Source organism: Capricornis sumatraensis, chromosome 15 (assembly GCF_032405125.1).
Source record: "Capricornis sumatraensis isolate serow.1 chromosome 15, serow.2, whole genome shotgun sequence".
NCBI lineage: Eukaryota > Metazoa > Chordata > Mammalia > Artiodactyla > Bovidae > Capricornis > Capricornis sumatraensis.
The window spans coordinates 58,465,887-58,482,500 of record NC_091083.1 but is presented as its reverse complement, the minus strand read 5'-3'; the positions used below and the strand labels follow the sequence as shown (position 1 = coordinate 58,482,500).

The 16,614-nt window shown below is 50.8% G+C and overlaps 1 protein-coding gene across 2 annotated transcripts in view; it reads left to right on the top strand.

The window, feature by feature from the left end:
* The window catches only part of CDH4 (cadherin 4), a 480,957-nt gene that overhangs the window by 291,113 nt on the left and 173,230 nt on the right, over positions 1-16,614 (top strand). The window lies entirely within an intron of this gene.

Sequence of the window (16,614 nt, the reverse complement as noted above, 5' to 3'; positions counted from 1 at the left end):
AGTGTCTCCGATTTCTCTGAGCAGGCCAAATGCCTCCTAACCTCAGAGTCTATGGCTTCTCGCTACCAGAATGCCATTTCTCCTGCATTTCACCTGGTAGGCACTTCTCCCTTCAGGATGGTCACCCCCTCCAAGAAGCCTGCCCTGACCACCTCAGTGTACGTTAAACCCTCCCCTGCCCCACTGTGCAGTTTTCTCTTACAGCCCTGTCCTTTGCTCTGTGCATTTCCCCATTCAGTAATTATATATATTATAATTATATATTTATCATTCACAATGAATCTCTTCACCAGGCCCTAAGCTCCATGAGGACCAGTACTGAGTTTCATTTACAACTGAATTCCTAATGTTTAAGATGATGCCTGAAACATAGTAGGCAATCAGTATATTGGGAAGATCCCCTGAAGTGGGAAATGGCAGCCCACTCCAATATTTTTCCCAGGCAAATCCCATGGACAGAGGAGCCTGGCAGACTACCATCCATGAGATCGTCAAGAGTTGGACACAACTCCGCAGCTGAGCACGAATGCTATACAGAAAAACTATATGAATCAGTATATACTTGTTGAATGAACGCTGTGTTTGCTATCTATGCTGTGACATGTGTGTATAGATTTGAGTGTCTATGTACTGGGTATCTGAACACATGGACAAATGCTGACTGACATTGTCATTAACTAGTTCATTTAATATTAGCCAGGAAGCTTTATTATTAAATATGTCATCCTTTTTCCCAAAAAAGTATTTATTGGGCATCTACTGTATGTCAGCCACTACTCCAGGCCATGGGATGTAGTCTTGATAAGAGAGAATAGTTCTCACCTTTAAAAAAAACTATCCTTCTGTATCAATCTATGATCATCCACATGCTATGTTTTTTAAGAGGTTTATTTCCATACTTAAAGGTAATAGTAAGCTTTAGTGCTGCTAATTCAGAAATAAGTAGTATTTTGTTAGTTTTTCCAAAAGCTAACAATTAACTTAGGCTCTATAGCTGGTGTAAAAATTATTTCATTTATATATCAGCAAGAGTTTGATCACCATATCCATATATAGACTGTCTGCATAATTATGTTCTTGAGTGAGTGAGTGAGTGAGTGAAAGTCACTCAGTCGTGTCCGACTCTCTGCGACCCTGTAGACTGTACAGTCCATGGAATTCTCCAGGCCAGAGTTCTGGAGTGGGTAGCCTTTCCCTTCTCCAGGGGATCTTCCCAACCCAGGGATCGAACCCAGGTCTCCCATATTGCAGGCAGATTCTTTACCAGCTGAGCTATCAGGGAAGCCCAATTATGTTCTTAAAGGGTCCTTATATTTATTTCCACCCAGGACTAACATCAGACCTTTACTGAAGGAGGTGTTAAAACCAGTAACATTCCAGAGAGGACATTTGGGTTCTCTTGCAAGTTAGAGTTGTGATTTGCCAACACAGTGACTTCTGACTGTGTCTTCATATTTGGAGAATGACAGTTGCATTTTGGTGGGTGTTTCCCAGACTCATGGATGTTGATCTTGCTTGGATCTCCCAGCCCTATGTGCAGAGCCTCCCAAGAACAGGTGGATGCTCTTGTTACTGCCCTGGTTTCTTTACTGTAGCTTCCTTACCTTGTCACTTAAGACCAGCAACTTGTCTTAACAGGAGCCCTCGGTCCAGTCAGCCCTTCACCTGGTCAGTGCGTGGGTGTGGACTCAAACCTCTGGTGTTTTGGTGAAGCCAGAACTCAGGCTTCACCTCATAAGAGCCCTGTGACCTAGGAGAGGTTGCCCTACCCACAGATGAACTAAGGGCCGTCTGGTCAACCCCACTCTAGGGGCCTTCCACCAATCTCCTCTTCTCTAATTTAGAGAATCCCAAAATTTTATCTATGCTCATTCATTTTCCAATGATTTAGTGATTTTAGCAACTCTCTCAGGCTTCTCTCTGTTCCCTTAGTCTTAAACACAATTGTGAAAAAGGGTATTTCTCTTTTAATTCATTTACCTTTGCAATTGTGGATGGCAGGTGTTAAGAGAAGAGACCTCAGCTCTGGGGTGAGAGGCAGATCCCAGTATCTGCTGTCCAGATGATGCTCAGAGGAGAGGAGAGTCCCACAGCAAGGGGTGACGGGTGCTGGGTAGAGAATAGCAACTGACCTTCCACATATTTACTTAGAGGATGTCCTTAGTTAGGACTACAGCCTCCAATCACAGAGAAGAGAAAAAGCGAACTGAATAATATGAAGTTTGAGTCAATGTCAACATTTTTTAATGTCACCATTTCTTTAACCTTTTTAAAGTACATAATAGACATTCATGGTAGAAAAAGTGAAAAATACAGGAAAAAATCATCCATAACCCCAGGATCCATGCAAAACTACTTTTCCATAGTTTCTTTTATGCATGTTCTTATTCCCATAAATTACATATATATATATATATATATATGTTCACTTATTGCAGTGGGGTGATACTTTCTATGCTAAATAGTAAGGTGCTTGGTTTCTCAATAAACCACGAGCAGCTACTCATGTTATAAATTTACATCATCATTTTAAATGACTGGATACACAACTATGAGGAAACTGTAATATGACCAGTCCTGTATGACTGTTTATATTACTTTTTATTTTTCAATATTATAAATAATGTAATAATAAACACTGCAGTCATTTTTGCATTTGTCTGTTATTTCCTTGGGATAAATTCTGAAAAATAGAATTTGGGGGTCATAATAATGGACATTTATAGTGTTTTTTAAGTTCTGTCATATTGTCCTTTAGAAAAAAACTGACTATCTGCATTCCCATCATTAGTGTTTGAGAAAAATTCCTTCAAATCCACAGAATCTTGAAATTTAATTTTACCTGATGAATGTTCCCAGGCTAATGCTTGGGATATTAATTCATGGTGATTTTTCATTTGAAAAAAATGTATTTTCGTTTCCTATAATTATGCCAAAGAAAGTTCAAGAATTCTATAGAAGCTTTCCCTGTTGATTAGTTGTGAATTTATGTTGTGTGAAAAGCAATGTAATCTTTTTAAAAGTCATATGCATAATTATTTGATTTTCATCTGGCTCTTTTGTAATTTATTACACAACTGTATTTATCAGATGTGTGTTAATCCATTATTGAGTTTCATTTGGCATCTCTAACACTTACCAAAAATGTTTACCAAAAATGACATAAAGCAGTTATAGAATCAGGTTGAATAGTAAAATCAGGAGCTAAAGTTTTATAGGGAGTGTGACCTCACCCACAAAAACCTTGACTAGAAAAGTCTTCAGACCAGAGGACTAGGTGTACCAGATGGATCCCCCAAGTAGAGCAGCGGTCACCCTGGCCGGCAGCTCCCAGGCACCTGGGGAGGCAGGCAGGAACCAGGGGCTCCAAGAAGGGCTTTTCTTTTTGTTACATTTATTGAAATTTTGATCCTTTCCTTGAGAAGAATAGTACATTTGTAATTGTATAAGGCAATGTGCATATGTGCACTGTGTACTCGTGTGCATCTCAACTTAGGCAGTCGGCCGGGAGCCAACATGGAAACTCAGGCAAGGCTCCTTGCTGGTGAGAGCCTTGGGGCTGTGTCCCACCTGCTTTGTAACCATGTGTGCCCTCCAGTTTTTAATAGATAGGTTGCTGTATAAGTGTGACCATTATTATGGTACACACGCACACATGCACACACATACACACACACAAACTCTTTCCTTTTGGCCTCTGCAGCTAGCACTGGCACTAGGGACCCAGCTCAAAGAAGTGACCTATATCCCAGGCACTGCCTGGCCTCTCTGACCACGGGCATGTCCCCCTCTCTGGAGTAGAGCCCCTTCCCTGGCCCAGCCTCAGCAGAAGGTCTCAGCCAAGCAGGGACTCACATCCTTTGTCATCCCATGGGTTTGTGCATCCCATGAGCACGTCGGCTCTGGAAGCAGGCTTGTTTGCTCACCTGCTCATTCCTTCCTTCACTCGCTCATGTGCTGACTCTGTTCTAGGCATGGGCTCGGGAGGGCACAGGGAACAGCCAGAACAGGTCCCTGGCATCCCATCGCAGGGGCCCTGTGAGCAGTGGGTGCCCAGCACAGCACAGATAAAGGCAAGCAGCTGATAAGAGGAACCAGGGGCCAAGAATGCACCTGCCTGGACCAGGTGACCCTGTTCCTGTTTGAAATGACTCTGTTCCGAATGTCCAAATGTGTGGGGCCTGAAAGGTGTGGCATCAGCCCTCGTGATGGTCACGGGCGATGGGACAGCTCTCATGAGAGGGCCGGGGAGGCTGCAGGGGCTGCCCTCTAAGCATGGTCCTCCCTCAGTAGAGGGATGGGCCCACTGGGAGGGGAAGACTTTGGAGAGTCAGACTCCCACAGGCCCTCTCCTGGGCAACGCACCAACGGCAGGGTTTGCAGATTTGGAGACAAGGCCCTGGCAGGCAGACAGGGAGGTGGACCAGGGCTGGGGTTGCCTGTGCTGGCCAGGTTCTCCCTCCATGCTCTCCAAAGGGCCACAGCGTAAGAATGCAGCGAGTTAACATAGCCACTGATTTCTGGTGCCTCTTGTTTCTACCCCAGAAACACTCACTGGAGACCTGCCAGGCACGGCTGACAACAGCCGAGTCCCACTGAGGCTGCCACGGAGACCCCCAGCATCTAGAACGTTCTTGGACCAGAGGAGGGCCTGACAGATGTGTGATTGAATCCATCTACAGGACAAGTGTCTCAGGGACATGTGGTCAACCATGGATCCTTCCGAGGGCCGCACTCCCTGCGGCCGGACCTGGTGGACACCCCTTTTTCTCCGTCCCACACCATGACTCATGAGCACGCAAACCTAACTATTGACACCAGAGCCAGCTCCTCTCCATGCTCTGAGTCACAAAGGAAGAGGTTGGTCTCCACAAACAGGCTGCTTCAGCAGGGTCTCATATGGCTACTGGTGCACTTTTTCATGAGTGTGTTTCTGAGTGATTCGAGGGATTGGGGGTTATAAAGATAAACCCACAAGATGACTTTCAAAGCAGCTTACAAACGCCTATCTGATGCTATTAGTTTTATGTCCTTTTCTCTCGCTTATCAAAACCCATTCTGAAGCACCTCTGATGAGGCAGATAAGTTGTTCTCTAGTTTCCCAGATTAGGAAAATGTAGGACAGGATTGTCTGTGACTTCTTCAAGGTCACAGTAAAGGGGAAAGCAAACCAGTGCTGTGGAGATCGTTCCAGAAGGCTCAGAAGTCTGGTCTCTGCCTGTGTGCGTCCAGGTTCTGTGTGTTGCTGGAGGGACATTGGGCAGAGGGTCTCGAGATGAAGATGTTTGCAGAATACTTAGTAATGTAAACGTGGCCTTCGCCTCATAGTGGAATGTAGCGTGACGTGGGATTTGTGTTGGACCGAAACCCGTAGTGTTAAATCCACGCTAGTGAAAGAAGCTAATCCTTTAAAAACACACTGATGTGCCCTCCTGCGGTGACGGTAGGTGCCCAGCTGTGGGCAGGATGCATGGACAGGATAGGTGGGCAGCCCACCCACCACTGAGTTTCTGAGCCAGTAGGTTTGGGGGGCCCAAAACCGTGCATCAGTCAATTCCCCAGGGCTGGTGATCTTGAAGTCACTTCAAGAAGCACCATCTCAGTCCACAGCTGCTCTGTCAGTTGCTGCGCAGAATTGTGAGACAGTGCATGTGAGAGCTCTGAGCACAGGACCCAGTCCCAGGGAAGGACTCTCAGATCCTACTGGATGAGTCCCTGGAGGCACCTGTCTTTAAAAGCTTGCAGAGGCGCTTCCTCAGTGGTCCTTCTTGCTAAGATCCTACTCTCCCAGTGCAGGGGGCTCGGGCTCAATCTCTGGTCAGGGAATTAGATCACACATGCCATAGTTAGAGTTCACATGCTGGGCCTGCAAGAGTTCACAACTAAGACCTCGCACAGCCAAACCAATAAATATTTTTAAAATTAAAAAAAAATTTTTTTTAACTTTCAGAGATCATGGCCACCTGCCTTCCAAGGAGCATGTCCCTTGCAGGCAGCTGAGCAGTGGGGTTGCTCACCCCCGGGGAGGTTGGTTTCCACAGGCACAGTCCTGGGAGCCCCGGGTAAGGGTCAGCTCTCTACACAGAGCCCCAGGGATGGGGTAGCTGCTGGGGATGGTATTTGCCAAACCCACCATCAGGGGGACGTCCCAGGGAGGCTGGACGTGAAGAAGGCTGGGGACCCAGGGAGCTGAGGCTACAAGGGGAGCTACGAGGAAGACCACAAAGCCAGAGAAACAGCATCTTCCCATGAGAGGAACCAGAATGAGCTACAGTGGCTGTCTCCTTGGAAACCTCGTAGTGACATGCTTAAATTGTGGAAAGGTTGACCACAGCCACGTACCTGGGTTTGCCACAGGTAGGCACACACGTGAGTTTTTAAAGCCAGATTCTCCTGGGACTTACCTCCAAGGAGTTGCTTCCATGAATGACCCCTCCCCCAGCATACGCACGAGTGCAGAACCCCCTCAGGGTCTCTCCAGTCCCCCGAGGTCCCTATCTCCCCGTGCAGAGCCATGCCCACCTGCCCCTTCCTTGTCTCTTCTACCATGAGCCCCCAAGGGGACCCCCAGCCACTGTCTTCCTTTATATCAAAGACCACTCTGGGCCTCGGTGGTCCAGGCTCGCAGATGGTCATTGATGGAATCTGCAGACACGTCAGTGGCCAGGCTAGGGCCAGGTGTCTGGAGGGAAGGACAGTCACCCTCGGAGCCCCATGGAGCAGAAGCCTGGCCTGAGTGAGACAGGGCAGATGGGGACCATTTGGAGAAAAGTGTGACTCTTCCTTGGTAACTCCCGGAAGACAGGGTAAGACTCCAGGCTTTGAACCACCCCCAGAGGGGAAGTGGGATCTCACAGGGTGGCTGACTGCCTGTGCACCTCACAGAGGCACCCAATATTGAGCACTTAACAGAAGTGTCCAGTACAAAGTACTTAGATGTCCTGAGTACTTAATAAGGGTGTCCAGTACTGAGTACTTGGGGTCCTGAGTACTTCGCAGAGTTAGCCAGTACAGAGTACCTTGGGGTCCCTGAGTACTTAGCAAAAGTGCCCAGTACTGAGTACTTAGGAGTACTTGAGTACTTAGCAGAGGGCCCCAGTACTCAGTACTTTGGGGTCCCTGAGTACTTAGCAGAGGTGCTCAGCATTCACATCACCCCGTTCCCTCCCAAGCCCACCCCTCCCATGACTGCCCTTCTGCAGGGGGCTGGAGGTAAGTCCAGACAGGGAGCCTGCGTCACTCTAGGTAGATGTGAAGACACCAGCAGGCTCCGTGCAAGGTGTGGCGAGCGCACACACTGGGAGAACCCTCATGGCCCAGGGGCCATGGTGATGAATAACTCAGGCTCTCAGAATCTGTAAATAGCCTCCCACCTGCGGCTGCCTTTGATGTTTCATTCAGGAAACTCTCGCTTGGTCCAGGCCTGTTTTAATTTGTCTCGTTCCCCCTGCTCTGCTACCACTTCCCGTGAACACGGGCTGGAAAAGCTGCTCATTATCGAGCTTGAAAAGTTATGTCTTGCAGTGTCTTTGGTGCTCTTCTTGGAAAAATCGTTTTCTGGCCAGGCAGCCTCTAGCTCCTGGCTCTGGCAAGTCTGGGCCTCCTGGGTCAGGGGTGTGGGTGTGGGGCTCCCTCATCAGCGAACCCACTTCCTGGAAGCAATCAGAGGACAGCAGGTGGTAGGACTTCCTACCTGCATGACCATGGTCTCAGGAGTTTAATTACATGTGACAGCAAACAGGGGCTCCGGCATCTGGCGCCCCGGCCTCTCCAGGAATTAGCGTTTGCTGGCAAAACCCCCTTCTCCTTCCTCCTGGTCTTCCAGGATGGCCCTGGAATACCTGCCACAGGTGGCAGAGAGAGGAGCTAGGGCAGGTTCCTGGGCACCTGTGCCCCCAGGCCACTGGGCACCGCATGTGGCCCCAGCCTCTTCCCACCGCCCTGCCCTCTCCCATGTTTGGGGAACATGCTGAGAGGATGAACTGTGGGGAGTACAGGAAGGGCAGGACTTCCAGGACCCCCCACCCTGCCAGGACACATGCCAAGGTCCAGACTCCAGGATGGCCCTTGCTCCCTGAGGTGGACGAGGACCCAGGGGTGGCACACAGAGGGCAGGAGCGCAGATGGAAGAGCCTTAAAAAGAAAGAATCTGCTTTCTAATGCCAAGGCCCACCCATCTGTTCTGACCACCTCAAGGAGAAAATGCCAGTTCTCAACAAATGTGTCTTTGATTCTTCTAATCTCTTTCAAAGAGCAGAATAGACCTCAGGCACAGAACTTCAGCCAGGAAGGAACCATCATAGCCCCACTAGCGACCGCGAGAACAGTAACAGGACCAGGAACACTGTCCTTTAGCAGACACTGCGCGCAGCCCTTTGGGGACAAACCCTTTAGTTCGCAAGACCCGGTGAGATGGGTTATTTTATTACCCCCACTTCGTAGACGATGAAACTGAGACAGAGAGGTGAAGTCACTTGTCCAGGGTCATACAGGGAAAAAAAAATTTCCAAAGCGAATTTCAGCCAGGCAATCCAGTCCCAGAGCTCCTGTTTGTGATCATCAGGCACCCTGCCTCCAAGAACTGTGTACTATCGGCCAGAACATAGTAACATTCTTTTATTTCTTACAATGACCCATTCTTTATAGCAAGTGATGCCAGTTTTCTACCTAAGAGATTTAAGGACTCTGTGGAAAGGATATGTGCATGTGTGCATACACGTATACGTGCACATGCATGTGTGTGCGTGTGGACACACCTACATGTATACGTGTGTGTGTCTATATATGTAATGCATGAGTGTGCATGCACGTGTGTGTATACACACTTACCTGTGTGTGGGTGTGTATCTGTATGGACAGTGATAAACTGAGTGAGTGCAAAGAAAAATAACATCATGCTGATGGTGTGGACGCTGTAACACAATGAGGTACCAGGGATGACAAGAGAAAGCAGGGGCTTCTGGTGGGTAGAAACCTTTCCAGAAATTTCCATGGCCACCTCTGTTCTCTGTGCACTTGGCAGGCGGGCCATCAGGAAGTAAGGGACACGTCTAGTGAGTCTCTCTCCTGCCATTCCCCACCCCCACCCCCACAGGGCCCTGACCCCTCTGCCCCTCCCTCCTCTACAAGGCCAGCTCCCATGCTACACCACTCCTGGTCGGCATGGGCCCCCCACACCCAAAGGTCTGGACAGATGGGCCTGAGGCCCCAGGTTCTGTAGGTGACCCAGGAAGCCCTCTGGGCCTTCAGCTATGAACCCGTCAGAGTGCACGTGCCAGAGTGCAGACCTCAGGGCTAGTGTGAGCGGAAGAGGCAGGATGGTGGATGAGTAGTGACCTGCCTGGCGGGCACCATGCTGGTGGGCATGGTGATTGAGGTCTGCAAATGCTAGACCACTGCTGCCCCAGAGGAGTGGTCCTGGACCCCCCAGGGCCACCTCGGCCTCTGCCCAGCTGAGATCCCGTCCGCACATGAAAGCACATTGACTCCCCCAGAACCAGAACCAATACACTGGGAGAGCAAGGCCCAGGGAGGGACCCTCGTTGCTGCCCCCCATCCCGGGCTGCAGTCACACTTGCCTCTGGTCATTTTGGCGGTGGCTTCAGCCGCTGAAGTGAGCCTGGCCTCTTTTCCTGTCTGCTGTGAGCTGAAAGCCAGACCAGAACAGCCTGGGAGGAGATAGAGGCCACAGCTCGGGCTGGAGGGTGAGCTGGTGCCTCCCTTCTCCCACCACCCCCCTGCTGTGCCAGCCACGCACCACATGCCCCTGACAAGTTTGTTAAAATGCCACCACCTGCCTGAGCTGGGAGCTGGCCCAGGCGCCCCCTAAACCCGTGTTCTGAGACAGGGAAAGGCAGGGCCCAGCCTCCTCAAGTCGGGGGCCCAGGACATAGGTCTTCCATCCGAGACCCAAGTGCCCCATCCCCGAGATGATCCCTACTGCGCAGACAGAAAAGGGTTTCCTTCTCGAGACCCTTTCCTAAAGCCCGCAGATGCCTCTGCTCGTCCACCTCATTTCTAACCCTCTGTCCCTTTACTTCCGGGAAGTCAGCAGACACCCCCAAATGGCGACATCATACTGGATTCCACAACAATGTCTCATCTTTTCCATGTTTGTTTGGAGGGATAAGGCAGCGGGAATCAAAGGAAGTTTCTTGAAATTAACAAGTCATCAAATCAGAACAAAAACAGAAAAGAGTCTTCATAATTGAAATTATTTCTACCAACCCATTCAGCTGGGGTTGAGTAAATAAAAATCTTTGGTTGCTAACAGATGGAGATCTCCAGACAAAGAAGTTGCTGGCGGCGGTGGCTGGTGGCCGACAGTCAGGAAGTGGGACGTATGGGACAGTCCTACCTGTGTATGAAGGCCAGGGCTCACGTGCTCTGCTGAGCTGATGAAAAGTCTCGGTCGCACACCATAAGCCAGAAGGCAGTAGCATCCCCCTGGGGCTTGTGGGGGTCTTGGCTTCCAGATCCAAGTAGCTGCCGTCAGGGCGTCACTTGCTGTAATCTGGACATGGTTTGTGCTGGGCACTGGTCATGCCGGACAGTGCACTCCTGAAATGGACCCGGAACTCTGATCTTCAGTTTGTCATCATCGTTCAGTCGCTCAGTTGGGTCCGACTCTTTGCAACCTCGTGGACTGCAGCACGCCAGGCTTCCCTGTTCTTCACCATCTCCCAGACTTAGCTCAAACTCATGTTCATCGAGCAAGTAATGCCATCCAACCATCTCATCCTCTGTCATCCCTTTCTCCTCCTGCCTTCCATCAGTTACATGACATTAAAAACAAATTGGTCTGGGTTTTCAGCCATGAGTTTGAGAGAAAAGCCTGTTTACAAGCGGACCAGATGGGGATGACTTCACATTTGGGATTCGCTTTGATATGTGGTGAGTCCCTTCTGCAGATTCTGCCTCCACCGAGGTGCAAGAGCCCTGTTGGCTCCGCCGAGTGAATGATAAACACCTCCCGTGAAGTGTGCCAAGCAGGGCTCATGGGATCTGGAAAGAGCGCTAGAAGAGCTCTTGGATGATGGGGAAGCAAGTAGGTGATCCCAGGCAAGCTCCTGTTTGTTCATTTTTGATGAGGTGCACGTAGCCAAGGGCAGCCGAACTGGCTTATGATACATGGGGGTCACATAGCATCAGATTTATCTCTGACCTTTGAGTGTCTGACGAGCAGGCTGGCGGCTTGTGCATGCAAAGTTTATACAGTGCTCTGACACAGAGCGGGTGAGTTCCTCAGACTGTCTGCATCTCAGAGTGATCTTGACTGATGACAGGGAGCAGAGAAAACAGCAGCGGGAGTGAGGGGTTCCCAGCGGCTGAATGTTAAGGTCACATGCTGGGAGGTTTGTTCAGGGCAGACAGGGCAGAGGCCAAGGAGGGGAGGGTCTGAGACTCACATCCAGCCCAGTTAAGGTGGATGCTGTGGCCTGGGTACCTTAGCATGCAGACAGGAACCGGAAGCTGTGTCCCAGGCTTCGCTGGCCAGCTAGGTTGCAGGCAAGGTGACTGTCCCCTACCCTCCTAGTCAAGCTCTTGGTCCCCACCTCCATGAAGAGGGGAGATCTTTCCTGCGTGTGGTCAGAGAGCCACTGTACCTTCCCAGAGGAGGCTGCACAGATGGGAACCACGGGCTGGGCCAGGAGTTGGGGGTCTGCCTCGTGGACCAATCTGGAGCCAGTCTCCTCCCAGGAGTACTGAGAGTTGTGTTTCTGCCCTCAGTTGTGGACTCAATCCTATTTAGAGTGACAAGCCTGGTGATGTGACCTCCCCTAGAACGGCACAGAGATTGGCCAACAAGCCACCTGGTGTGCACAAGGCTCTTGGTGACGTGGTCTGGGGTAATAAGTGAGACTTGGGACACCTAGCTTTATGTCCCTGTATCCCCTACTCTCAGTCCTTGACCTCAAACCTCCCCCGCTCCAGGTCCTCAGCACACTCACTGGCCAAACAGGTGTTTGAAAGAGTGAATGATAGAGAGAGTGAGAGGTCACAGGTCACAGGAGGGAGGCCATGGGGCAAACGTCATGCTTATTCTGAGCACACTGGGAGCCACTGAGAGTTCTATCAGGAGGGTGGGGTCTGTATTCAATTGCACTTGAGTGGCCTCTGCTCTGGCTCTTATTCTCAAGCCCAGAGGAGCTAGAGAGTAGCAAGAAAGTGAGAAAGGATGGCCCATCAGAAAGTTACCCCAGGTGAAATGTTCCCAGAGAAAGGCCCTTTCCTGAAATTCAAATCTACCTCTGTGCTGAAGGGATGCTTCTCCCACTAATACCCTTCCTTCTCCACAAAAGGAGGGTCCGCACCCCCCTCCCCTCAGCCACTAAAGGCTCTAGTGAAAATAACGTGCCAGCCGTATTTACAGACGAACACTGAAGTGGAGTGGGGCGGCCCCTACCCAGGTCATCCAGAGAGACCAGCACCTCTCGGCTCGGGACAGCACCCTTCCTAGCAGGAGCTGCTCTCACCACAGGAGGGACACAAGGCCCCAGAAGGTGGCACTGGCGGCAAGTGGGCATCAGCAGGCTCTTCTGCTGAGGCAACCAGAGCGCGGCCCAGAGCAGCCTAGCGAGCAGGGTGGCCCTCCTGGTGACTCCCCTGCAGGCCTGGCTGAAGAGGAACCGCAGGACCCGGCACTCGGGGGGTGCCCAAGACACTCTGGCTGCTTCCCCTCAGTTACTCCATCCTCGGCCTCAGGCAGGCCCTGCCTCGGGTGGGTCCTACCCTCCTGAAACTTCCATCCTTGTGTTCCAGCCACCCCAGCGTCAGGACAGGAAGACGTAATCGCCCTGGAGAGCCAGGGCTGCCCACTCCTGGTTCACCCAGCATCACCCATTCTTGCTGAGGAGCAAGTCACCCAGGAATCCGAACCACAGCTGTGGCTTTTAAATGACACTGGGAAGACGCCCTGTGGAGCCAGAGGCGGTGACTCCCCAAGTCAGAAGCACCCTCCCCAGCCACCATGTGAAGTTGCAGGAGAAGATGTGAGCTGACCTGATCAGAGGCTCGAAGGAAAAGAACCTCAGAGTTCAGATGCCCACCAGCACTCTGAGAATCACCACGAGGAATGGTTCTAAGGTTCTAAGACTTGGAATCCTTCCCGCGTGAGAATCCACCAGCCACTCGCCAGCCTGCACTGTCCTTCTGAGGTCATCACGCGGATCTCTTCCCACCTACTGAGCCAGGAGTTGAGACAAAATTCACCACTGTGTGTGCTCAATCAGTCGTGTCCGACTCTGCCACCCCAAAGACTGTAGCCCACAAGGCTCCTCCGTCCATGGAATTTCCCAGGGAACAAAACTGGAGTGGGTTGCCGTGCCCTCCTCCAGGAGATCTTCTCAACTCAGGGTTTGAACCCACATCTCCTGCATCTCCTGCTTTGGCAGGTGGATTCTTTACCACTGAGTCATCCTGGGAAGCCCAGAAAGTCACCACTGCAGATGCTTAAATCAGCCTTTTCAATAAATGGATAATCAGCTGTTTAAAGACGGAGAGACTTCTTGCTCTCCCCGTGGCTCCAGGGAAGTCTGGGAATGATGTCATCCATCAGCCTCAGGAGCGTGTCATCCCTGCCTGGGCAGTGGACACTCAGACCCTGGGGTGGCTGGATCTTCCAAACAAGGGTCTTGTGTCCCCAGTTGGGCTGTGTGTGGAGTTTCCCTCCCAAGGAGCTCCACCAATACAGGGAACAGGTTCTGTCAGCAGGAGAGGGGGACCCATCGAGAATAGTGTTTATCCAGGAAAAGGTGCAAAGAGCTTGCCTGTGTGCGTGGAGGCCAATGGAGCTGCTGAGGAAGAATCAGGCTGTGCCCGTGTCCCTGCCGAGCTGGGCTGTCTTCTCAGTGGGGTGGGTGGGAGGTGAGGGGCCGAGGAGTGAGTGTGCAGCCCGAGGAGGAGAGGGTTCGCTGTAGGGGGTGGAGGCTGCGAGGATGTGCGGGACGAGGCAGCTGACGGCGTGGTGGTCAGGACAGCGGGGAGCGGAGTAGGTGCAAGTCACCCACCCTGTAGGGCAAGGAGCTTCTCAGTAGTTATTTCCCTCAGGTTATTTCTAGTCTTCTTGGAACTGGAAATAACCCAGATGGCACCTTGGTGTTGTGTCCAGACTCAAGCTCAATGCAGTACTTGTGGTGGACAGAAGAAGGGCCCTCCAGGAGGTAAATCTCCTGATCCCCAGAACCCGTGATGATGTCACCTGACGTGGCAAAGGGGACTCTGCAGGTGGGAGTAAATTCAGGAGATGATCCTGGATTATCCGAAAGCGCAAGTGTTCTTCACTCAGGTGTGTCTGACTCTTTGAGACCCCATGGACTGTAGCCTGCAGGCTCCTCCGTCCATGGGATCATCCAGGCAAGAATAATGAAGTGCGTTGCCATTTCCTTTTCCGGGGGATCTTCCCAACCCAGCGATCCAAACCGCGTTCCCTGCATTGGCAGGCAGGTTCTCTACCACTGAGCCACCTGGGAAGCCCAAGTAATTACCTTCAAAGTCACAAACAATGTAGATAAGCATTATACACCATATATTGTGGTGGACGTCTCAACATCTAGTAGCCAGTTCAGTCGAGCCGTTCAGTCGAGCAGTTTGGGGTCTGTATGAGTTTTTCCTGGGCTGACACGTGGAGCGTTCTCCCTCTTCTCGCCGCTCAGCCTGATCACCGTTCTCCTGGGGGACAGTTCCTCTCATGGAGCCTCAGCAGATGCTTCTGAAAGACCATGGCCTCTGGGAGTTGGGGAAGGAGCAGCCTGCCTCCGGTGTCCCCCTTCCTGCCCCACTTCTATTGGAAAACCAGTAGGCCACGTTTTAGGGGGAAAAATGTGCTTGATGTGAAGTGGCCTCTGAGACCCATTCAACCCGAGCATTTATTAACCACTTGCTTGGTCATGAGACTGAAGGGAGAGAACTCAGACCCCTAATGTGCTTTAAGGAGACTTCACAGGGTGGGAAAACACCCACCCTCACATCCTCACTGCTTTTCCTCTCTTTGAGCCACACACAGCCAAATCTGAGACATAACTGGGTGTGAATTACCTACACATTATACATAGTACTTCACCACTAAGTAGCTTTCTGCAGGGCTCAGGATGCATTTTCCCTTTTGTCCAAATCATACAAAATACTCTTTCTGAATTGTTAAGATTTTCTGCCATGCGTACAGACGAGGCTTAAATCACCCCAAAGGCAGCCAAAATGCAATAGATAAATTCTGAGAACTTTACACCTGTGCATATGATTTGAGGAATCTGTTAGTCTCCCACCCCTGAGGGGATAACAGGGTACTGACCTGGGCGTGGAGGAAAGTCATGGTCTAAGCGGCCTTGCCCAGAGGTTCAGGGCTGTGGCTGCCCCTACAGAGCCCCCTAAAAGAGCCTCGCGGGCATAAAGAAAGTCAGAGCCCTTTGCAGCCTCGAATGGGGTGCAATTGGTGTGACTACACTAGGGAGCTCTCTGTCTGCTTCTGGAAATGATTTCTTCCTTAATGATTCTGTTTTCCTTCCCGAGGAGAAGGCAGAGAGAGATTTGAAGTTGGCATTTTGCAGGTGTGGGTGACATTGTGATGTTGAAGCCTGATCATATGAGCCTGTGTGAGCCGCCAGGGGTGACAGAACTGTACATCTGTGTCCCCGACACAGGTGAGTCCCTGTCCCCAGCTCTGCCTGGCTGGTGGGGCCAAAGACCAGGCCCCCAAATCTCCATCAGCACCCACCCCCTCATACACAAGGGGTTCAAAAAATTGGCAAACAGAAGACAAAGAAGCCAAGTTGAGGTTTAAATTCATAGACACCACAGTTTGGGGAGATGAAGGAACCAAGTGAACGTCACCCAATGCTGGGGAGCGAGGACCCCAGCCCCGACTCCACTGGGCAGCAGGGCCACCTGGAGGCTGTTGACACAGACCTGCGGCTCCGTCCCTGGGGTTTCTGGCTTAGTAGGTCTGAGGTAAAGCATGAGGATTCTCATTTTAAACAAGTCCCAAGGACTTCCCTGGTGGTCCTGTGATTGAGAATCCACCTACCAGTGCAGGGACGTGGGTTCAATCCCTGGTCCGGGAAGATTCCACATGCCATGGGGCTACTAAGCCAACATGCCGCAACTCCTGCAGCCCACCCGCCCACAACAAGAGAAGCTCCCCAAATTAAAAATCCATGCACTGCAACCAGAGAGTAGCCCCCTTGGAAATCTCTGGTTGATTCTAATCTGTGTAACTGTTTTACTCTCAAATTTGTAGGGCGTATGGCCTTTGTCATCAGAACTTCTATTTTAATTGTGGGACAATATGTCCATAAACAAATATACTGAAAGTGGGTGTTAGCTGCTCACCCAACCAGCTTCACCCTTTCTTTGAAAAAAATGCACTGTGTGCGAAGATGCATAAGAGCAAATTGTGAATGGCTCTCTCTTGGCTGGTTTTCTAAAACTCCAGCGTGTTTTTCTATAGCTGGAAATGACAGATGGGAGTCTATTAAAATAAATACAGAGTCACCATGCCATTCAGGGCTGGCAGCAGGACTCACCTCCTCTGATTCCGATGCACTATTTTCTCCCTGGAATGTGTTTGTGTGAATTTATGTGCTGGGTATAAATATGCGGAATGTGAGCAAGTACACA